Here is a 21,964-nt window from a genome sequence, read left to right as displayed (position 1 = left end):
GAATGGGTTCCTCAGTCAGCCCAAATTTTTCATCATCTTGTGCATTCACATAAATAGATGTAAATGATTGTGAAAGTGCCAAAGCTACTGATATTGTTGGAGTTACAAATAAATTTTAGCAAATACATGAACTCACAAATTCAGAATCTGCAAAATGGACTATGTAGGTATGTGTACACATACATATGTGGGTGTGCTTATACATAACAGAAAATTTCTGAAAATTGGTGAACGGCTGTTATGATAACCGCAATGGCAGATGAAGGAGTCTGGCTGCCATTAAATTCGGATATCAGAGAAAGAAGATGATTCTACATTTTGTACTCATCTGGGTGGAAAAAATGGACTTAAGAGGACAGCAAATACCTGAAGGGCCATATTAGCTGTACATAGTGGTAATCACAAGATTGCAACTTCTCTATGCTATTATCAATGAAGATGGTGTCTATTATGTTGAGGTTTCATATTTTTCATAACTTTATGGAGAAATTTATATTTTTCCAATTGTTATATAATCACTCAATGAAAGTCTATTACGTGCAGACTTTCCTGAGTAGCCATGGGGTGCTGGGGTTTTTGAAAAAGAAGCAGGCAGATATTATAAATTAAATCTGAACTAGACCTTTTTTCAATTTCTAACTCCAACTATGGCTCCCTGGGAACTCCCTTATTCATTTATAGCTTTTCTTTTTCTTTTCTATTTACAGGAAGAGAAAAATTGAGATTTGTTCTAATCTTGTACCCTGACTCTATTCTTCTGTATTTGGTAATTTCCTGGGTGTTAAAATATTTGTATCTGTAACTGCCTCCAATTCACAGAGAAACTGATAATTTGTGGTATATTTATATTGAATGAAGACAAAGAAAAACAAAAAAATTTAATCATGTGTGTATCAGCAGAGTATCAATTATCTAGATAATATCAGAGGGTGTAATATCTGCATATAGTGGGCTAATTATTGAATTTTAAAGTTGTAAGGGGCAAGAGCCTCAACTCAACCATTCCTCCCCTTCTGTAGCATGTAACAGAGCCCCAGTTAAGAGTAGTTGATGATAACAGTGGAGGTGATTATTATACATCTCATGTTTTTATGGGCAAGTATGATCAAGGCTGCCTTACAAATGTTATCTCTATCAGTCCTCACAAGAGACCATTTATAAACAAGGGAATTGAGATCCAGAGAGTTTAAGTATTTTCGTCAAGGGTCAGATAGTTGGAAAGAAATCTTCATATATCATAACTTAGTTTTCACTTGGGATACACAAATTAATCATTGGCTTGCAACAAATCAATCCTTTTTCAAAAAAGAGAAAAATGGAAAGGAGAAATTTTGACCATAGAGAAAGAATATCTGCCAAACCATTTTTTTTTTACATATTTCACATCTGTTGCTGTAAGGAATAATAATAAAGAGGAGACAGAGACAAAGTGTAGACGCAGGGACGGTGGCAGAGTGGCTCTTTGTCCAAGTGGCCATGTTTATTTATATCAATAGGTTATATTAGGTCATTAGTTCCACAACCACATTATTGTTTAGAGTATCAGTAAGCTTGTTTTTGCAATTGCAATTCATAGTTACAATATGCAATGTTAGGAGCCTTGTGCCATTCTTAAGAAAGTCCATTGTCTAAAGTTACTGTTAGGGGAGCAGCTCCAGGAGCACCCAAGCTTGGTGAAACATTGTAGTTATCTAGAAAACAAGTTCTTTTATTCCCAGGAGCTATGTGCCTGCAATCAAGGTCCAGGCTTGATGAGGCTCTAACAGAAGCATATCAGGGCATTGCCATACTGGTTAGATATTGCACATATATTAGCTATATCATTGGATCCTAAGAGAGATTACAGGGCATTCTAATGGTGGGAAATAGGGTGCCTGTTACCCCCACCCAGGAAGTTTACTCTCCAGGGGAATGCTTCTACAATTCCAGGGTCAGAATCCTTACATGTTACTAACAAATCAAAATAGTAAATTCATGAATGTAATGCACCACTATATAGCATTTCATGGTGCTTAGTGCTAATGTATTCCTGCCTTCTGAATTAACATCAATGTATAATAGAATTACTCTTCCAGAAAACGCTATATATAATTCTCTCTTCCTCCCCAAAGTTAATTAGGATGTGATAATAACAGTTCCTGTTTACTAAAGTCTGTTTCACACATTGTGCTAAGAGCTTTGAAAGCATAACCCTTTAATACTTATAATAGTTTTATGGAGAAAGTACTAGTTACTCATATGCACATATTGAGATTTAAAAATTAAGCTCAGAATGACTGAAAATTTTGTTCAATAGAACTTAGTTTGGGCAAGTGAAGAAACTGAAATTTTTACTTGTATTTGTCTTTCTTAACCCTTTTCTTTCATGAGTGCGCTATTAACTATTCTGCTACTGCATTGATCCCAACTTGGTAAGTATTTATTCAGCCTGTTTAATATTTCTGTATTAGTGTGGCAGAATACATGGACTCCTCCTCCCAGAAAACTTTCTGCAAACTGGGAATAAAAAATTATATGCAAGAAGAAATTGAAGAATAAAGAAGTGTTGGGCTTTATGAGTCTAAATGTGATGGATATTTAGGGAAACAACTGATTGGAACTGAACCCATCAGGAAGGCTTCATGAAGAAGTAAACTTATAATATCTTTTAGAAAGTGGATAAGACTGAGAAAAATCAGTGAAACAAGAGTAGTTTTTAGGAAGGGAGCACACACTATGAGTAAATGCCAAGGAATCAAAGTTAGGTGACCTGAATGACTAAAGGAAACAGAACATTCACTTAGTATATCTGCAGTATTCATTCTTCTGACATACTAAATGTGTACTGAGTATTTACTAGGTACTGTGGACATGGCTGCCCACTAATGTGTAAATAACTGTCATGTACATTGGGAATATCTATTTATCTGTCTCAGGTAAGGTATCTATGCACCTATGCTAAAGATTTGGTATTGTTACAGTTAACAGTAAGGAATTTTTCTTGATTTTTGAGTGGAGAAGTGGTGTATTATTACTAACAGCAAAATGAATATTTATAATGAGAAGATTTGGGTTTTTGTTTCAGGTTGGTCATTAATCATCCACTTATCCTGTTAACTCCATTAACACTACATAAAATGGGGACATTGGCATCTCCTGCCTGGTTCATGGAGTTGTACAAGTATAAATTAATAAAGTACCTTTGAAAACTGTACAAAATGCAACTTATAGATATTAGGTAACAGTTGATTACAGGAGGCATATGTGGGAGTCTGGCTTTGGAGAGGTTAGGCATTAGAAATATAATGTCTGACATGTAGTAATCTAGGTTAGAATAGTATGACAGCTTTAGGAACAGAAATGACAAGGGGAATCTGGAAGTCTTTCCAAAGAAAGAAACACAAATCATGGAGTTTGATGACAGTTTAGATAATGAGTTATTTAGTTAATCACTCTTTATCTAATAGTTATTTATTAAGTATCTACTATGTGTCAGATATTGAATCTACAAACTGCAAGTCACACATACTCTGTACATTTAAGTGGATTAGTATAGTCATTTAACAAATCTCAACCTTCAGAGAGCAATGAAAATAAGCATAGTCTTATGAGAGCATGGAATAGGCAGAACTGAAGCCTTGAAGAATGTTTCTCAAGATAATGATGTTTAGGTTCAGAGGTGGAGCAGAAATGGGATTAAGATGAATGAGATCAAATCATTCTAAGAAGAAAATGTGAAAGAATTTCTCAAGGCAGATGAGAACACAACACATTCTACAAAATAACGCAAGTCTAGTGTAGAGTCTCCTGTTCTTACCTAACTTTGCAGATGAGCTCAGTCTTGCTTAGTAGCAGTAAAGGCCAAGGAAGACAGAGAAGGTAGCTGTCATAATTCACAACAACCCAAATAATTCCCCAAGTTGCCAGACAAAGAAATTCTGAATAATTCTTAACCTAGTGCTGAAGTATCTTTCTTTGTAGCAATGGCAACTAGGCAGAACAGGTGAGATAGCATAGATACAGGAATTTTATTTATACCAAATTCTGGGATTGGTGGTAGGTATAGCTTTGCAGCATCTAGAATGTCTTTCTTGTGCCCACAAATTCTATAACAAGTTATTTTGCTTACAATTCTACATTTCATACTTTACCACATAACTAATCCCAAACAATTTCCCTAGTATCCTTTTAAGATGGAGCTAGATAGCCTTTATATTGTTTGGTCCCTAATTATATTAATCTCATTTTTTCCCCTTGCAGTATGGTTTGGATATGAGGTATCCTCTTAAAGATTAGGTGTGAGACAATACAGGAATGTTCAGAGGTGAAATGATTAGCTTATGAGAGCTGTGACCTCATCATTTGAAAGGACTACTATACTAGGTGGTAAATGTACGCAGGTAGGGTGAGTAAAGGAAGCAGGTCACAGGGGATGTGCCTTTGGGGTTTATGCTTTGTCCCTAGAGTCCTGCTTTTCTCTCTGCTTCCAGGCTGCCATGAGCTGAGCAGTTTTCCCTTGCCTTTCCTTCTGTCACCATGTTCTGCCTCACCTGGGGCCTGGATCAATGAAGTCAACTGACCACAGACCTCTGAAACTATGAGCCCAAATAAACTTTTCTTCCTCTTAGCTTCCCCCCCCCCTGGCATTTTGGTCACAGCAATGCAAATCTGACTAATACCCTTACACATTATATTAATCCTAAATGAGGGCTCTGTAACCATGATGAGAAATGGAGCAGTGCATGTTTGTTTATGCTTAGTCAATACTGTACTTGACTAAATCCAAAATCTTTCCTTGATTTTTCATGCTTATGGTCATTAGACCATGAATATAATCAGAACTTCCTGTTTCTTATCTCAAGTTCACCACCAATGTTGCGCCTCCTCCTTGTCTTGCTGACCAGGGAAACTTCATTGTAGCATTTAAAATCTTCCAAGTCAGGCTGAGGTTGTGGCTCAGTGGTAGAGCACTTGCCTGGCATGTGTAAGGTACTGGGTTTGATCCTCAGCTCCACATACAAACAAACAAATAAATAAGCTTACTTAAAAAAAATATTCCTTTAAAAAACATCTTCCAAGAACTTTTGTGTATCCAAACATATCCTCAATTTTCAAGGCTTGGTATTACTTGTAATTTTGAGAGATTTAGTAAGGCAAGGATTAAAAGATATGCCATCGGATTACTTAGCCACTTTAGGTTGAATGCAAGAAAGGGATAAAATAAAGGAAGGAACACAACTGTTTTGAAAGATGGGGTGAGCTGGGCAGAAAGAACCAAGGAAGCTTTATTTGTTTGATTTTTCAAAATGTATACTGGGATAATACTAAAAATTCCTCCATGAAATCAGGCAAATTTTAAAAAAATTTTCACAGATATATGTTTTCAGTTTTTGAAAGTAACTTAATGGCAAATAATTACAAACAATTTGAAGTTATAATGTGTGTTTTGACAGGAATTAAATTTTCGAGAATAATGACTTTAATTAACTGTAAGAGAGTGTTTATTTTGAAAAGTCACAGTGTTTGCCAGGGGGAGTTAGCTCTTAAAGGGTGCACCCCAGGAAGGAGTGTGCGCAGAGGGCTTGAGTTGTGCTGACTGTAAGATGGTGCATCAATGACATGAAAGGGAATGGAATAAGAAAAATAGACTCAATAATCATTAAAATAGAATAATAAGATCAGAAAAAAATCAGCCAGGTAAAAATTAGTTCCTTGTGATCTAATAATATTGGTTAAAAAATAAGAAAATTGTATAAAAAATAAAAGAGGAAAGAACCAAAAAGCAGATCTGTAATTGCTGATGTAGCAGACAACACAGATATTGCGACCAATATTATGTCAATATATTTGAAAAGTAGGCAAAATTCAAAAATTCATAGAAAATATATATTATTAAACTTACAACCAATGGATTAAGGAAAAAGTCAAAGGGAAATTCGCACCCTTGCCCCATTACTGGAAATAGAATCCATGTGGGCTTAAAAACTAAGCCACATCTCTAGCCTTTTATTTATTTATTTATAATTTGAGACAGGGTCTTTCTAAGTTGCCTAGACTGACCTCAAGCTTAGGATCCTCATGCCTCCACTTCTAGAGCAGTTGGGACTGAAGGCATGTATCTCCACACTGGCTGAAGGAGGACATTTTAAAATTTCTCAATGCAAATAATAATAGGGACAAAACATGATAAAACCAGTGGAACCCTGGCACTGAAGCAATACTAACAAGGAAGCTCATACAATCAATATCTACACCAAAAAGACAGAAAGAGTTCAAATAAACAATCTATCATTGTATCTACAGGAACTAGAAAAAAAATCAAAACAAAACAAACCCTAAATTAGTAGGGGGAAAGAAGAGACTAAGACACCAATATATCTTAATAGATTCAGAAAAGGTATTTGATAACATTTAGCCTCCCTTCATGATTACAAATACTGAACAAATTAGGTACAGAAGTAATGTACCATAACATAAGAGCATTTATAACACGCCACCAGCAAACATTATGTCAAATAGGGAAAATCTGAAAGTTTTCTTTCAAAGATATGAAGCAAAACAAAGTTCAGACAATAGCAATAGAGCAAGAGAAAGAATTAAAGGGCATCCAAATTGGAAAAGAAATCAAATGGCCACTATTTGCAGATGATATGATTTTATGAATAGGAAATCCCAAAGGCTTTACACACACACACACACACACACACACACACACACACACAATTAGAACTAATAAACCCAACAAAGTTGCAAGATACAAAATAAACGTACAGAAATAAGTAGGGTGGCTGCATATCAGTAATGACTTATCTGAAATAGAAGTCTAAAAAACAATCTCATTTAAAATAACTGCAAAAAATAAATGAGGGCTGGGGTTGTGGCTCAGTGGTAGAACACTTGCCTAGTGCACATGAGGCACTGGGTTTGATCCCCAGCACTACATTAAAAAATAAAATAAAAAATAAACAAAATAAAGATATTGTGTCTCTCTACAACTAAAAATATTTGTTTTTAAAAAATGAAATGCCTAAGGAGAAATTTAACCAAAGAGGTGAAAAATTTCTACTATGAACACTACAAATCACTGATTAAAAAATTAAAGATAACACACTCCCACACACACACACACACACACACACACACACAAATGAGAAGACATTGTGAGTTCATGGATTGGAGGATCAATTTTTTTTCCATTTTTTTATTGGTGCATTATAGTTGTACACAAAGATGGAGTTTGTTATTATATATTTGTATATGCACACAACAATAGCATCTGGCCAATATCACTCCCCAGCACTCCCCTCTTCCTCCCCCTTTCAGCCCACTGTCCCTTCCCTCCACTGATCTCCCTTTAATTTTCATGAGATCTACCACCACCTTTCTTTTCCCTTTTCCTCTCTAGTTTCTGCATATGAGAGAAAACATAGGATACTTGACCTTCTGAGTTTGACTTATTTTATTTAACATAATGGTCTCTAGTTCCAAGGGAAAATCAATATTGTTAAAATGTCCATATTACCCAATGTGATCTACAAAGATGGACTTGTTACCAAAATATAATCATATTCTTCACATAAGAAAAAACTGTTTTAAAATTTATATGGAAACACACACACATACACACAAAGCCAAATAGCCAAGACACTGAGAAAAAAGAGCAAAGCAGGAGCCATTACACTACCTGACTCAAAATATCTTACAGTGTGTGGTATCAAAACAACATGGTATTGGCATTAAAAAAAAATATAGGCCAATGGAAAAGACTAGAGAGCCTAAGAGTCAACCTACTCATCTACAACCAACTGATGTATACATTTCAACAAATGTATCAAGAATATAATGGAGGATGGACAGTCTTTTCAATAAATGGTGCTGGGAAAACTGGGTATCCACATGCAGAAAATGAAACTAGATCCTTATCTCACTGGTTTCAAAACTTAATTCAAACTGGATTAAAGACTTAAATGTAAAACCTGAAACTATAAAACTACTACTAGAAGAAAATCTAGGAAATACTTCAGGACATTGGAATGAAGAAGGCTTTTTGTGTGTGTGTGTGTGTGCAAAACTCTCAAAGCACAGAAAACAAAAGCCAAAAATAGAGAAGCAGGATTATATAAAAGTGAAACTTCTAAACAGCAAAGCAAATAATTAACAGAGTGAAGATAAAGCATTGAGAATGTGAGAAAGCATTGGCAAACTATACTTCTGACAGGGGGTTAGTATCCAGAATTTATACGGAACAAGAAAGACTCAATATAATAAAAACAATTAAAAATGGATACTAGGTTACTAAGAGACATTTTTTAAAAGAAGAAAGGTATATGAAAAAGTGCTCAGCATTATTATGGAAATACAAATCAATATTGTGAAGAAATGTCACCTTGTCCCTGTAAGAATGAGTACTCCAAAAAAACAAAAACAAAAACAAAACAACAACAACAACAACAACAAAAAAAAAACAAGGATTACATGGGCTGGCAAGGAGGTGGAGAAAAATGCAGGCTGTAGTGGAAATACAAACTAGTACAATCACTATGGAAAACACCATGGAAATTCCTCAAAAAATGAAAAATAGAACTACTGTTTGATCTACCAGTTCCATTACTAGACATATATTCAAATAAAATAAAATTTATATGTTACAGAGACCTATGCATTCTCATGGTTATTGCAGCAATATTCCCCAAAGCCAAGGAATGAAAACAACCTAACTGTCCATCAACTAATGAATAAAGAAAATGTAATGCAGACTCAAAAATCTAGAAAGTACATAAATTAATTAAAAAATGAACTCAAGAAGAAACAGAAACCAAGAATTATACAAAATTGGAATTAATAAATTTAATTCAGTTTAAAATATTGATATCAAAGACAACAGCCTCAGAAAAGTTAAATTCTATACAAATGACTTTCAGCATAATTAAAGACAAGTAATTATTTTCATTTTAATTTATGAAGCTAGAATAACCCTGATAGCACAACTATATCAGGAAAAACAATGTATACTCCAATTTATCTCCTAAGCTTAGTTGTGTAAATGCTAACAAAATCTGTAAAGTCAATTCAACACTGCTTTAAATTATTCATGGTTTGATCAATTTTTTTTAAATTTAAGGACTATAAGATTGATTTTGTATGAAATAATCTATTTATATAGTCTCCCACATGAACAGATTAAGAGAGAAAAACTATATGGTCACCTCATTGAAAGCAAAAAGAGCTTTGAGAACATTTAATTATGATTAATGATAAAATTGCTTTCTAGCAAACAAAGAAAAATTTTGACTAAATTGAATAAGAGTAATAAAAAAAACCCATAAGGCAAATATTTTATTCAATTGTAAAATGTTAAAAGCATTTTGTTTCATTTCAGGATGAAGGCAAGTATTTCCATTATAGTCATTTTATTCAATATTGTACTCACTCCAGCTTTGCAAAATGGCAAAGAAATTAAGTGACTGATGTAAGAGTACAAAGGAGGTATTAAAATTATTATTCTTTTTAGATGATATGCTTATTTACAAAGAAAACACAAAAAATCTCTAGAAAAAAATGGACTTGTTACCAAAATATAATCATATTCTTCACATAAGAAAAAACTGTTTTAAAATTTATATGGAAACACACACACATACACACAAAGCCAAAGAGCCAAGACGCTGAGCAAAAAGAGAAAGCAGGAGCCATTACACTATCTGACTTGAAATATCTTACAGTATATGGTATCAAAACAACATGGTATTGGCATAAAAAGATATTAATACAAAGTTTATCAGAATTGTTGTTGTTTGTGAGATCAATATATAGAAATCAATTGCCTATTCTGTAGACAACAGTCATAAAATACAATAATGAATTAATGTTCTCATTGTAGTAAAAGAAAATCATAACCTCTGAATTAATGTACAAAATATGTTGGAGGAGATTTATAATGAAAACTCTAAAATATTGAAATAACTCTTAATAGAGAAGCAAATCAATTTCAATGGTAAGAAGATTTGATATCTTAAAGAGGTCAATTCTGCCCAAGTCTATTGCTTCAATGCAATCTTAGTCAATGTGTCCTTAAAAGTCTTTTTTATCTATGAAACATAACAAACAGGTTCTAAATTTTATACTTAAGGGAAAAAAAATCTATCATAGCCAAGATAGTTCTGAAGTAGTGCCAGGTAGTAGTGGGATTAGGGAGAATTGCCCTACTGGGTTTTAACATTATGCTATTGAAATGGTATGTATTGGCAAAGCAGGTGGGAAAATTGACTGACTGAATAAAATAAACAGACCCAAAACAGACTCAGGTATACAAATAAATTTGACACGTACTGAATAAAATAAACAGACCCAAAACAAACTCAGGTATACAAATAAATTTGACACGTGACAGAGATATCATTGCAGATCAGTGAGAAGGGATAAACTGTTTGATTAATGGTATCAGAACAATTGGTTATTTATACAGAAAATTCAATACTCATACTGTCTCACAACTCACAATCAGTTTGGAATAATGACAAATATAAAATACAAAATGTTAGTCTTTTAAAAGAAAATAATAAACAAGGAGAGAAATGAATTACAGTAGATGGGGTAGAGAGAAAAGATGGGAGGGGGGTATAGTAGGGGATAGGAAAGGTAGCAGAATACAACAGTTACTAATTGGGCATTATGTAAAATTGTGGATGTGTAACCGACGTGATTCTGCAATCTGCATTTGGGGTAAAATTGGGAGTTCATAACCCACTTGAATCTAATGTATGAAATATGATATGTCAAGAGCTTTGTAATGTTCTGAACAACCAATAAAAAAAATAAAAAAGTAAAAGAAAAGAAAATATATGAAAATATCTTAATGATCTTAGAATATAAATGATTTTTTCAATATGCCATGAAGAACATAAACCATAAAGTAACAAATTAGTAACTTTTACTAAATTAAAATTAAAAGTCATAAAGGAAATGATAATCTCAAAGTTATTAAGACTTTTTCATTCTTTAAAACAATAAAAAGAGAATAAAAAGAAAAGATTAAAACTGAGAGATGATCTGAGCAAGACACATAGCTAAAGAAATTACAATACAGAATATAAAGTGAAATGTCATGAATAGAAAAAAATACAAATTAAAATTGAAAAATAGGCAAGGAAATATGAATATATATTTCATAAGAGAGAAAATCACAAATAACCAATACACATAGAAATAGATACTCTGTGTCATTAGGTACCAAGAAGTTGGAAACTAGAATCACAATATGATGCCATATCAAAAATACTAGATTATAAATAAGTTAAAAATTTGATGTGGCATGAAGTGCTGGTGGAAATATAGAGTGATACTACAATTTCAGGAAAGAATTTGACATTGTGTAGATAGATAAGTTGAAGATATACACAGTCTATAAACTAGCAATTCCATTTTTATGTACATACCCAAGACAAACTTTTTCATATGTACAATAGATGGCAATTATAAGAACATGTTAGAATCACAATTATCAGCCAAAAAGGCAAAATGATTTAAAAATATATTTTCTATCCATAGTAAATATATTGACATTATATTGTGGTATACTGATTGTTTAGAATTCTAAAAACAGTGGAATGAACAAATTATAGATAGTTATACTTATACATGAATACTCACCATGAGCATTCTATATTTACTGTGAATACCCAATAGCAAAACACTGAACGATATATATACTACTAATTTATAAAATTTTAAAATAGGCAAAACTAAATGGTATATACATATGTGATTAAACTCTCAAGAAAAACATGAACACAATTATGCAAAACTTCAGGGTAGGGATTCTGTCTGGAGAATAGGAGACTGGAAAATTGTGCAAAGACAAGATCACCTCCAAGGTATCAGGATGTTCTAACTCTTAAGATGGCTCATGGGAATACAAGAATCATGGAGTATGGGTATTTGTTTTTTATTATTATACTTTAAAATGACTATATATATTAAAAACCCATTTTTGGCATATATTTTAAAGTTACATACATGCATGCATTAACTCTTCTGCAGATAATGTCACTAAATCATAAGGCTTCAGTTAATGTCATAAAGTTCCAGTATGACAGTCCTCTTTGCTATGACCCAGATGGGTGCTTTGATGGGTGCTTTAGTCCACTTTCCATTCCTGTGACTGAAATGCTTGACAAAGAACAAATTAGAGTAGGAAAATTTATCTGGGCCTCAGGGTTTCAGATTTTTTTTTTTTTTTTTTTTTTGTCACCGAGGATTAAACCCAAGAACACTTAACCAGGTCTCACTGAGTTGCTTGGGGCCTCACTAACTTGCTGGGGCTGGCTTTGAACTTGTGATCTTCCTGGCTCAGTCTCCTGAGCTGCTGGGATTACAGGCTTGTACCACTGTGTCCGGCTAGGGTTTCAGATTTTCAGTCCATGGTCAGTGGGCTCCATTACCCTGGGCCTGAGGTGACTGAGGCCAAACTTCATGAAGAGGGTGTGTCAGAGGAAAATTTCTCAGCTCATGGCAGCCAGGAATCAGAGAGAATAATTGAGAGGAGCCAGGGACAAGATATTTAATCGCTGAGGACACACAGCCAATGACCTACTTCCTCCAGCCACACCTGCCTACCTGCAGTTAACACACAAAAATTTGTTCAAATTATCAACCCATCAAACAGATTAATTCACTGATTAGGTATAGCCCTTATATTCTAATCATTTTATCTCTTAACAATCCTGCATAATCACAACCTTTTTTTTTGAGGCAATATTTCATATTATCCAAACCATAAAAACAAGGCTTTGAATTTAGGTCATCATGAACTATCTATGAATAATCTTAGCCCAAGGGACCATCTTTTCCGATCTCAAAATCAAGAGCCTGGCCTTTGGGGAATAACTGGTTCTCAAATACTAATGCTTGCAATCTTTTGCAGACACCAATATGCTAAAATGTTTGTATTGAAAGCTGGATTAAAACTATCCATACTCCTTGAAGATCTGAGATATAAGGGATGTTTATGCCAGTAATAAAACATGCCTGAGCCTAAGTGTCCATGTTCCCTATATGAATCATTACATTATAGTATCTGGCATGAAGGAATAACACCTTAGACTTAATATAGAGAATACCAGTATCTAAAACTTCCCCTTTGGAAGGAGCCTCAAAATACCAGGAGACTTACCTCTATCTTTGACATGATAAGGAGCCAGACAAAGGGGGAGAGACAGAAGATACAGGCAGGACAAGGGATATTTGGTAGCCTGTTGTGCCTGAGAATGTGAGAAGGAATAAACTCCATAATCTTAGATGTGGGTAAGCAAGTTTCCTACTTGAATAGGTAGAAAGAATAACATGAAGCAACATTTATAGATCATCAGGAGAAGACAGATGTTTGAGAATAGAGATGTTGTGAAAAAGTAAGCAAGAAGGACAGAAGTCAGTAGTAATGGTACAGATCTGTCCTTAGGAAGGATCTCTTTTAGCAGAACCCATGGAAGGGTTGTGATGACTGCATTTATCCAGGTGAGTTTCGGTCAGAGAGTTCTGACAAGGGAAAAGAACAACAGAATGAAAAGATCTAAGTTGGAGAGGAGAGGATTGAAAACCAGAAATGAGAGTATGATTAAGAACAACTTCAAGAAGTTGTTGGATAGGAGGTCCTGATGATACAAAAGAAGTAATCAAACAAGCTTCAAGACTAGAACATTCCTTCTCTGATCCAGTTTCTTGTTCCACCACCCTACCTCCCAAAGCTATTCACCAGGGCTCCCCTTGAATCTTATTATCCTAACACAGTCACCCTGGGCAATCCTATCAATGTTCTCTGTTGCTACAATTCCTGGATGTATATGCCCCAGCAAGGCCTTCCAACTCTTACACGGGTTGAAAATATCTTACTTTAAAATCCACAATCTGAAATGCTCCAAAATCCAAATTTTTAACAGTACCAACCTGAAACCACAAGGGAAAAATTCCACACCAACCTTCTGTGATGAATTAACATTCCAAACACAGGTGTACTGAAAATATTGCATAAGATTACCTTCCGGCTTTGTATGTAAGGTGTACATGAAACATACACGAATTTCGTGTTAGACTTGGGTTCCAATCCCATGACATTTCATTATGTACTTGCAAATATTCCAAAATTAACAAAAGCAAAGCAAAACTAACTTTTCTGGTATGAAGCATTTCACATTAGAAACGTTCAGCCCACTTAACTGCTTATCAGGCTTCTTTTTCTATAGTGTTTTAAGAACCTCAAATGTAGCTCATCTCAAGATGCATTTTTCTTTGAACCTCTTCTTTCTGTACCTCTTATTATCATTAGTGGCAATGCTATCAACTCAAATCAGAATTCTAGAAGTCATTTCAGATTTGTCCTTATGCCTCAGCTACCTTCTGGTGCGGTCACCTGTGTCATCTTTAGTTGCTTAACATCACTTTTTTCTAACTCCCTGTTCTCCCTTTTCATTGCTATTGGTTTATCTCATGCTCATCATCTTTTTTTTTTTCCTGTACTGCTGTAATCTCCTGAGTATTATTAGCCTCTTGTCTCACCTTCCTCCAAACCACCTTATATGCTTGAAACTCTTTAATAATCCCACATTTTCTATATTAGAAAATATAAACTCCATAGTACAGCATACAATACCCTGCTCTATAGCCTGAACTACTACCAAACACTCCAATCACATCCGCTTTCTTACTTTGCCCTTTCTTAGATGTTCTCAGATTAGAAAAGTCTTCCAATTCATATCATTTGATAAGTTCCATCCTATATCAAAACTCAGCTCACAGATTTTTCTTTGAAATATTTCTTGATTCTTTGAAACAGAATGAGTCATACTACTTTGTTACAAATTCAACACATATTTTAGCTTTGCATTTTCTTTTTTTTTCATCTTCCCTAACTAAAAGTCTATACCCATTACTATTTTATTTTGCTTTGTTTCCAGTGCTGGGGGTCAACCCCAAGGCCTTGAACAAGACTGTATCCACTAAACACTAACTTCCCATTCCCCCTTTCCTCAGCCCCTGGCAACTATCATTTAATTTTTGTCTGTATGAATTTGACTTTAGTAGATACAAAAATACCCACTCTTGATTTTCAGGAGTGGGCTCTTATATTGTGAATCTGCTGCCTTGTTATATATCTTTGCATTTTCTAAGTCATGTTGTGTTACGGCATTTGTTTTCATGTCACCTGTTAAAATGAGCTATCTTAAAAAGGGGAACAAAAACCTCGGAGAAAGTAATGTGTGTATTTACCTTTGTGTTAGTAGTTATTTATACATGTATAAACTCAGCAGCTATTTGGAATTCATGAGATCAGAAATCCACATGTAACATTTAAGACTTATGCAAAATGGTGAGTTAAGAATGTGGCTCAGCGGTAGAGCGCTCACCTAGCATGTGGGAGGCCCTGGGTTCGATCCTCAGCACCACATAAAAATAAATAAATAAAATAAAGGGATTGTGTCCAACTACAACTAACAAGTAAAAAAAAATTTAAAAAAGAAGACACTCTTAAAAGAATACATGCAAATGATCAATAGGTTTATGAAAAAAATGAAATAAAGGTATTTTATTTTATTGCTCAATATCATTAATCACCAGAGAATTACAAATTGAAGCCCCAGTAAGATATCACCACACATCTATTAGGATAGTTATGAAGAAAAAGACAAAAAAAATGTTGGTAGAATGGAGAGGAAGGGGAACTCTCATATACTTTGGTGGGAATGCGAATTTGTGCAGTCATTATGGAAAACCAAATGGAGTTATCTCAAAAACGTAAAAATTGTACAGGGTTAGTTGGTGTTCTCTCCCTATACAGTCCCTCTTCTCCAGTGTATTTCCTATAAATTTTATTTAACAAATAACATTTGAGTGTATATTTGAACAGATGTATAACTTGATGTTACGGAATATGTAGAGACAGTATAAAAGTAATTATAGTGAAGCAAATTAACATATCTACATCATATTTCAGGGTTACCCTGATAATTAGGTATTATTTTTGTGGCTAAAGCAGCTAAAATTTTACTTATTTGGCATGAATCCCAAATACAATACATTTTATTACCCTCTGGACCTTATTTTCATATTAGATCTCTAGGCTTCTATTAGTTTTTCATCAAAGACTGCCCCTCAGATTTGAATTTCTAGATAGTCCGATTACCTGTCTGGATTTTTGTGACTCCATCTGTAATTTCTCAGGATTTTAAATCTTGTTTGTTGATTTATCCTTGAATTTTACTTTTTATTTATTCATTTATTTATTTTTTTGATACTGGGGATTGAACTTGGGGACACTCAACAACTGCTGCATACCCAGTCCTATTTTGTATTTTATTTAGAAATAGGGTCTCACTGAGTTGCTTAGTGCCTTACTTTTGCTGAGGCTGGCTTTGAACTTGCAATCCTCCTGTCTCAGCCTTTTGAGCCACTGGGATTATGGGCATGCGCCATGGTGCCCAGCTGAATTTTACTTTTTTAAATTCAGTCTTAAAAATAATTATTCTATAATTTTTAACCAACATTTTTATGTCAAAATATGATGCATGTTCATTTTGACCATTTGCATAACATAAAATTACATAAATTTAAAAAAGCATTATTCTCCTCTTTCCTTCTGTCATGTCCCACCTTCCTCCCTACATGATCAAAAATAGAGAATAATTTATTTTCCATGTTTTCCTAAGCATAAACAATTATTTGAATATATAATGATTTTCAAAATAAAAATGGGACTAGTCTCTGAAAATTATTTAATAATATATTAAGCAGATGTTTACAGGTGAATAATTACAAGTCAAGCTACATTATTTTTAATGTATTTATAATAGTTCATACTATGAATATATTATCATTTCTTTAATCTTAAATTTATTTATTCTACAAATATTTATAGTGTCTGCTATGTATTAAGTTTGCTCTGGGTGCTAGGATGAAAGTGTTGAGCATAATCAGGTCAATGTCTATTGTCATGATGTTTTCTGTGTGTGCAAGAGTAAGACATTACAGACTCTCCCAGAGCACAACAGAAAATGAACACACATGAGAAGTATGCATCAGGGTAGGGAAGGTTATGTTATGCCACATCCATCACCATGGAGTAAGGTGTGCACAAAGCCCTCTGTTGATCTGGGTGCCTCCAGGACAACTTTTTCTCTGTGGCAGCATAGTAATCTAGGTGATGTAGGCACTTTAGCATCTTCATCTTGAATCGATGCTTCAGGATTCACCACTGCAGAAGTGAGCATGGAGGAATGTTCTTTGGCTCTTAAATGCTTTGGTCAGTCCCTTTGAACATAGTTCACTGGCCATAGAAATCACATGAGCATGTATAGGACCCAGGGATTTGTAAAATTTTTCTATATGTTCAAGAGGGAGGAGAAGAACTACAGATATTATTAAGTATCACCTACCCTAACATGCAAATTTGCATTATGAAAGATCATAATAGTGTGACTGGAGTCAATCAGTAGGAGGTCAAGAAAGGATTTTGTGAAAATGGCTATTGAGCTGAAGTAATATGCAATCATCTACAAGGTGAAAATTGAATGAAAAAGCATTCTATGTAATAATGAGAAAATAAGGTGCACAGAAGCAGAGCCTATGGACATGACTATAAGAAGTGCTCTGTCAGGGGAGCAGAGAAAGGGACTGAGTGAGGGGGAAGGGTGGCTTACGATGGGGTTTCCAAAGCAAGACCTGTAGGACTTGTAGGCTGTGTCAGTGGGAATTATCCTGATAGCTGTGGAATTCTCTCAAGCACATAAACTTGGATTCTGGCATGCTTAGTATTTAGACACAGTTGAATTTGCTACAGAGCAAGAAACAGATGATGGTGATAAATCTGAGAGGTAAGAGGCAAAAATGGTAATCAGAAGACTCTTCTGTAGTTGGCATGAGAGAATAAAGGGGCTTACTATGAGAGTTGTATTAAAAAGTCAAAGTAATTCAAGTGGTACTGATGTTTAATTAGGATGTTTTCAATTTTCTGCTCTTATGATAGTTGCTTTAAAATATCACTAACATATGTGCTTATTTATGGTGATATTTTTCAGTATGATAGGATCATGGGAAATACTTATTGGACCAAAGAATATTCATTATTTTAATCAATACTGACACCATTTTGTTCCCCAAATGGTTGTAACAATAAGAGTTTCACCAACAATGCATATACATCTCTTCACCACACCTTCATAAAAATTAAAATGCTATCATTAAAAAAAAAATGTTAAGTGCCACTAGCCTTCCGTGTCTAGATTCTCCCTGTTGCGGTAGGCCCAAAATGACTAGTTAGGCTCTCTCACTGAGATTTCTGGAGAGCTGTGTTATGTTTTTAGTGTGTAGCCAGGGCTGGGAACTGACTGTGCTATGGTTAGTTGAGGCTAGAAACACTATAATTCAGCATATAGACTCAAGGTCATAAACATTAACTTGGGAGCATGTGCCCCACCACCACCATTATGTAATCTGTTGGCATAGTGCCTTCTTTGTTTGGTCTGCATATAAAAAGGGCTTATGGAAATGGGGGTAGGGACTAAAATGGAACTAGCTGGGGGCTGAAGTTGAAGTTGGGGGCTCCCTAATGGCTGTGGCCACCACTGAATAAAGCATGCCTTCTATCCTAATTGCATTTTTTTATTGGTTGTTCGAAACATTACAAAGCTCTTGACATATCATATTTCATACATTAGATTCAAGTGGGTTATGAACTCCCATTTTTACCCCAAATACAGATTGCAGAATCACATCGGTTACTCATCCACATTTTTACATAATGCCATATTAGTAACTGTTGTATTCTGCTACCTTTCCTATCCCCTACTATCCCCCCTCCCCTCCCCTCCCATCTTCTCTCTCTACCCCATCTACTGTAATTCATTTCTCTCCTTGTTTTTTTTCCCATTCCCCTCACAACCTCTTATATGTAATTTTGTATAACAATGAGGGTCTCCTTCCATTTCCATGCAATTTCCCTTTTCTCTCCCTTTCCCTCCCACCTCATGTCTCTGTTTAATGTTAATCTTTTCCTCCTACTCTTCCTCCCTGCTCTGTTCTTAGTTGCTCTCATTATATCAAAGAAGACATTTGGCATTTGTTTTTTAGGGATTGGCTAGATTCACTTAGCATAATCTGCTCTAGTGCCATCCATTTCCCTGCAAATTCCATGATTTTGTCATTTTTTAGTGCTGCGCAATATTCCATGGTGTATAAATGCCACTTTTTTTTTATCCATTCATCTATTGAAGGGCATCTGGGTTGGTTCCACAGTCTAGCTATTGTGAATTGTGCTGCTATGAACATGGATGTGGCAGTATCCCTGTAGTATGCTCTTTTAAGGTCTTCAGGGAATAGTCCAAGAAGGGCAATAGTTGGGTCAAATTTTTGATCTTCTTCCATCTGCTGAACCCTGAATCTTTTTCTTGGGTCAGGGCCTCCACATGTCACTACCCATAATAACTTGTAATTTTTTTTTAACCTAAATACAACTATTTGAATCAATTACCTGGTCTAAAAGGTAGACACTATGGCTTGTGTTAGTAAAATTCAGGGAAAAATACACAAATGTTGCAGTTGTGTCTTAGCTATTTAAAAAACAAACTCTCCTACAAGTCAATGATATTAAATAAAAACCCATGTATTTTGGTAAGGACCATTTTATTTTATTTTATTTGATCTTTAGCATATTATTCACCATTTAATTACATTACTGCACATATTTGTTGCAATGAGAAGGAAAGAGTATTTTGTAATATCTTTCAATACTGCTCACAATTAGCATACATGGTGAATTAAATAATAGGTAATTAAGTACTTATAGATAAATAATAATAATAAATTTTCATATTATGTAGATAGCTTTGAAATTAATCACATAATGTTTAAGAGTGATTTAGTGATACTGAAGGATGTTTATTGGAGTTCCTATATGGATTCAGAATACATCATTATTTGTTTTATGTTAGAATGACAAAATGTGGTTTCTTGCTATGTGAAAATGTATGACTACCTTCATTTTCCAAGAATGATCTTGATTTTGATAGTGAAGTGTATACATTTTGCCAAAATAATGAGTGAAAATAGATTTGGCCTTCATATGTACTTTTCCATATTACATATGCGATTAAAACATATATATATATATATATATATATATATATATATATATACATATATATATATATATATATATGTATATATTACCAATTAGCCTTTTCTGTTACATATGCTTCTTGTGTGTTTGCTTTACCACTTTCACACTGTGATAACTATTTTTAAAAAATCAGTCTGTGGTAGACAAATATATTTCATCCTGAGATTTCTGAAGGTCACCTCTCTCAGTCCTGGTGGTAGGGAAGAGTATCATTTTCCAGGCAGCTGAGTCCTTGCTGCTTTTATTCTTCAGTTGCTAACAACTGATTCTGAATGTCATACGTTTTCCCTTACGATATTTTCATAGATCCCTTTTTGAGAAAGAGCCAGGTATTTCTGTTCATTCCAGGAAAGAAACCAAAGATATATATATATATATATATATATATATATATATATATATATATATATGTGTGTGTGTGTGTGTGTGTGTGTGTGTGTGTGTGTGTGTGTGTGTGTAAAAGTGTCAGTGCAGAATAGGAAACAACACATATTCACATATTGTGGAGCACTAAATATATTCTAGCAGAGGGACCACCCAGAAAGCAGAGCACCTCTGCTTCTGTCTCACTCTTTCTACCCACCTATGTCCACTTTCATTTTCCTGAATTTGTATTATTCTTTTCTGCCTATTTTTCTACACTTTCTTCCTCTGCATGAAATTCCGCCCTCCTCTTATTCATGCTGTTGGTTCCAACTCAGCAATTATTTCTATCTCAAATGTCATTTCCTCAGGAAAGTTTTATTGGGTATTCCGGTGTTATTTATATTGTCACTTAACTACCACCAATAGTTTTTCATCACATCGTGACTTTTAAATTCCGTAATGATTTGATTCACACCTCTATCCTCCATTATATTGCAAATGCCCTGAGGTCAGATGATGGTTGTTTTTATATATCATCTCATTCCCAGAACCAAGTATAGGCCTTAGCATCAAGTTGACCCTAAAGCCTTGCAATTGGCTTTACTTTAATATCAGATTGGGCCTGTTTCCACTGGTTCTATCTGTCTGCAGTACCAAGCTTATTTATGAGCTGCTCTGAAGCTTTTTCTGTCTATTCATCTGACTTGTCATTGAGGTTGGTTGATTTTAGTGGGATTATAATCATTTAACCTCTCCTTTTAGTATTAAAAAACTTTGTCCATTTCTAATAATTGGTTATAGTGGTTCCTTGTAGATTTGCAGTGGATACCGCTAGGATCTATGAATTGCATTAGTTTTGGGTCCTTTCAGAAGAGTTAACAGGAAACCTTGTCCAGGATGATTTTTTCTTTGTGTATCTCTAAGATCTATCACAAGAATCTCTAGATGGAGCTATTTAACCTCTTCTCTTATAATCTAAAGCCATTAGAAATGAAATAAAGGAACATGCCCATGGTATTTATTTCTGTGATTCTAGGCTACAACTTATAGTGATTCTTTAGCTGGGTATTCCTGATCACGTGAACTCACTTATTTCCTCTTTATCTTTTTCCTTATCTTGAAAGCCAGCTATGTCAGTAATGCCATATATAAGCAAAAATATTTCTTCCTTTGGTTTGAGTTAACTTATACAATTAACAATAACATTTTAACTTTAAACCATTATTTTCCTCAGAGAATTCAGGGTACTTTTCATGACCAAAGTAGCAAGCTTTGTTTTGTGGAATGGCAGATTTAAAGAAATCTGTACTAATAAACTAGCAAAACAAAACAAAACAAAAACAAACAAACAAAAAACCCAGTAAATATACATTAAGCAGTGGAATAATTTTGGCTTTATTTTTAATTTTTATAATGAGCCAGCTAGGATTCGGTGGCAGAAAAATATTTTTAAAT

This window comes from Urocitellus parryii, chromosome 1 (genome assembly GCF_045843805.1).
Source record: "Urocitellus parryii isolate mUroPar1 chromosome 1, mUroPar1.hap1, whole genome shotgun sequence".
NCBI classification, from domain to species: Eukaryota; Metazoa; Chordata; class Mammalia; order Rodentia; family Sciuridae; genus Urocitellus; species Urocitellus parryii.
The sequence above is the reverse complement of the archived record's forward strand: the minus strand, read 5'-3'. Positions refer to the sequence as shown.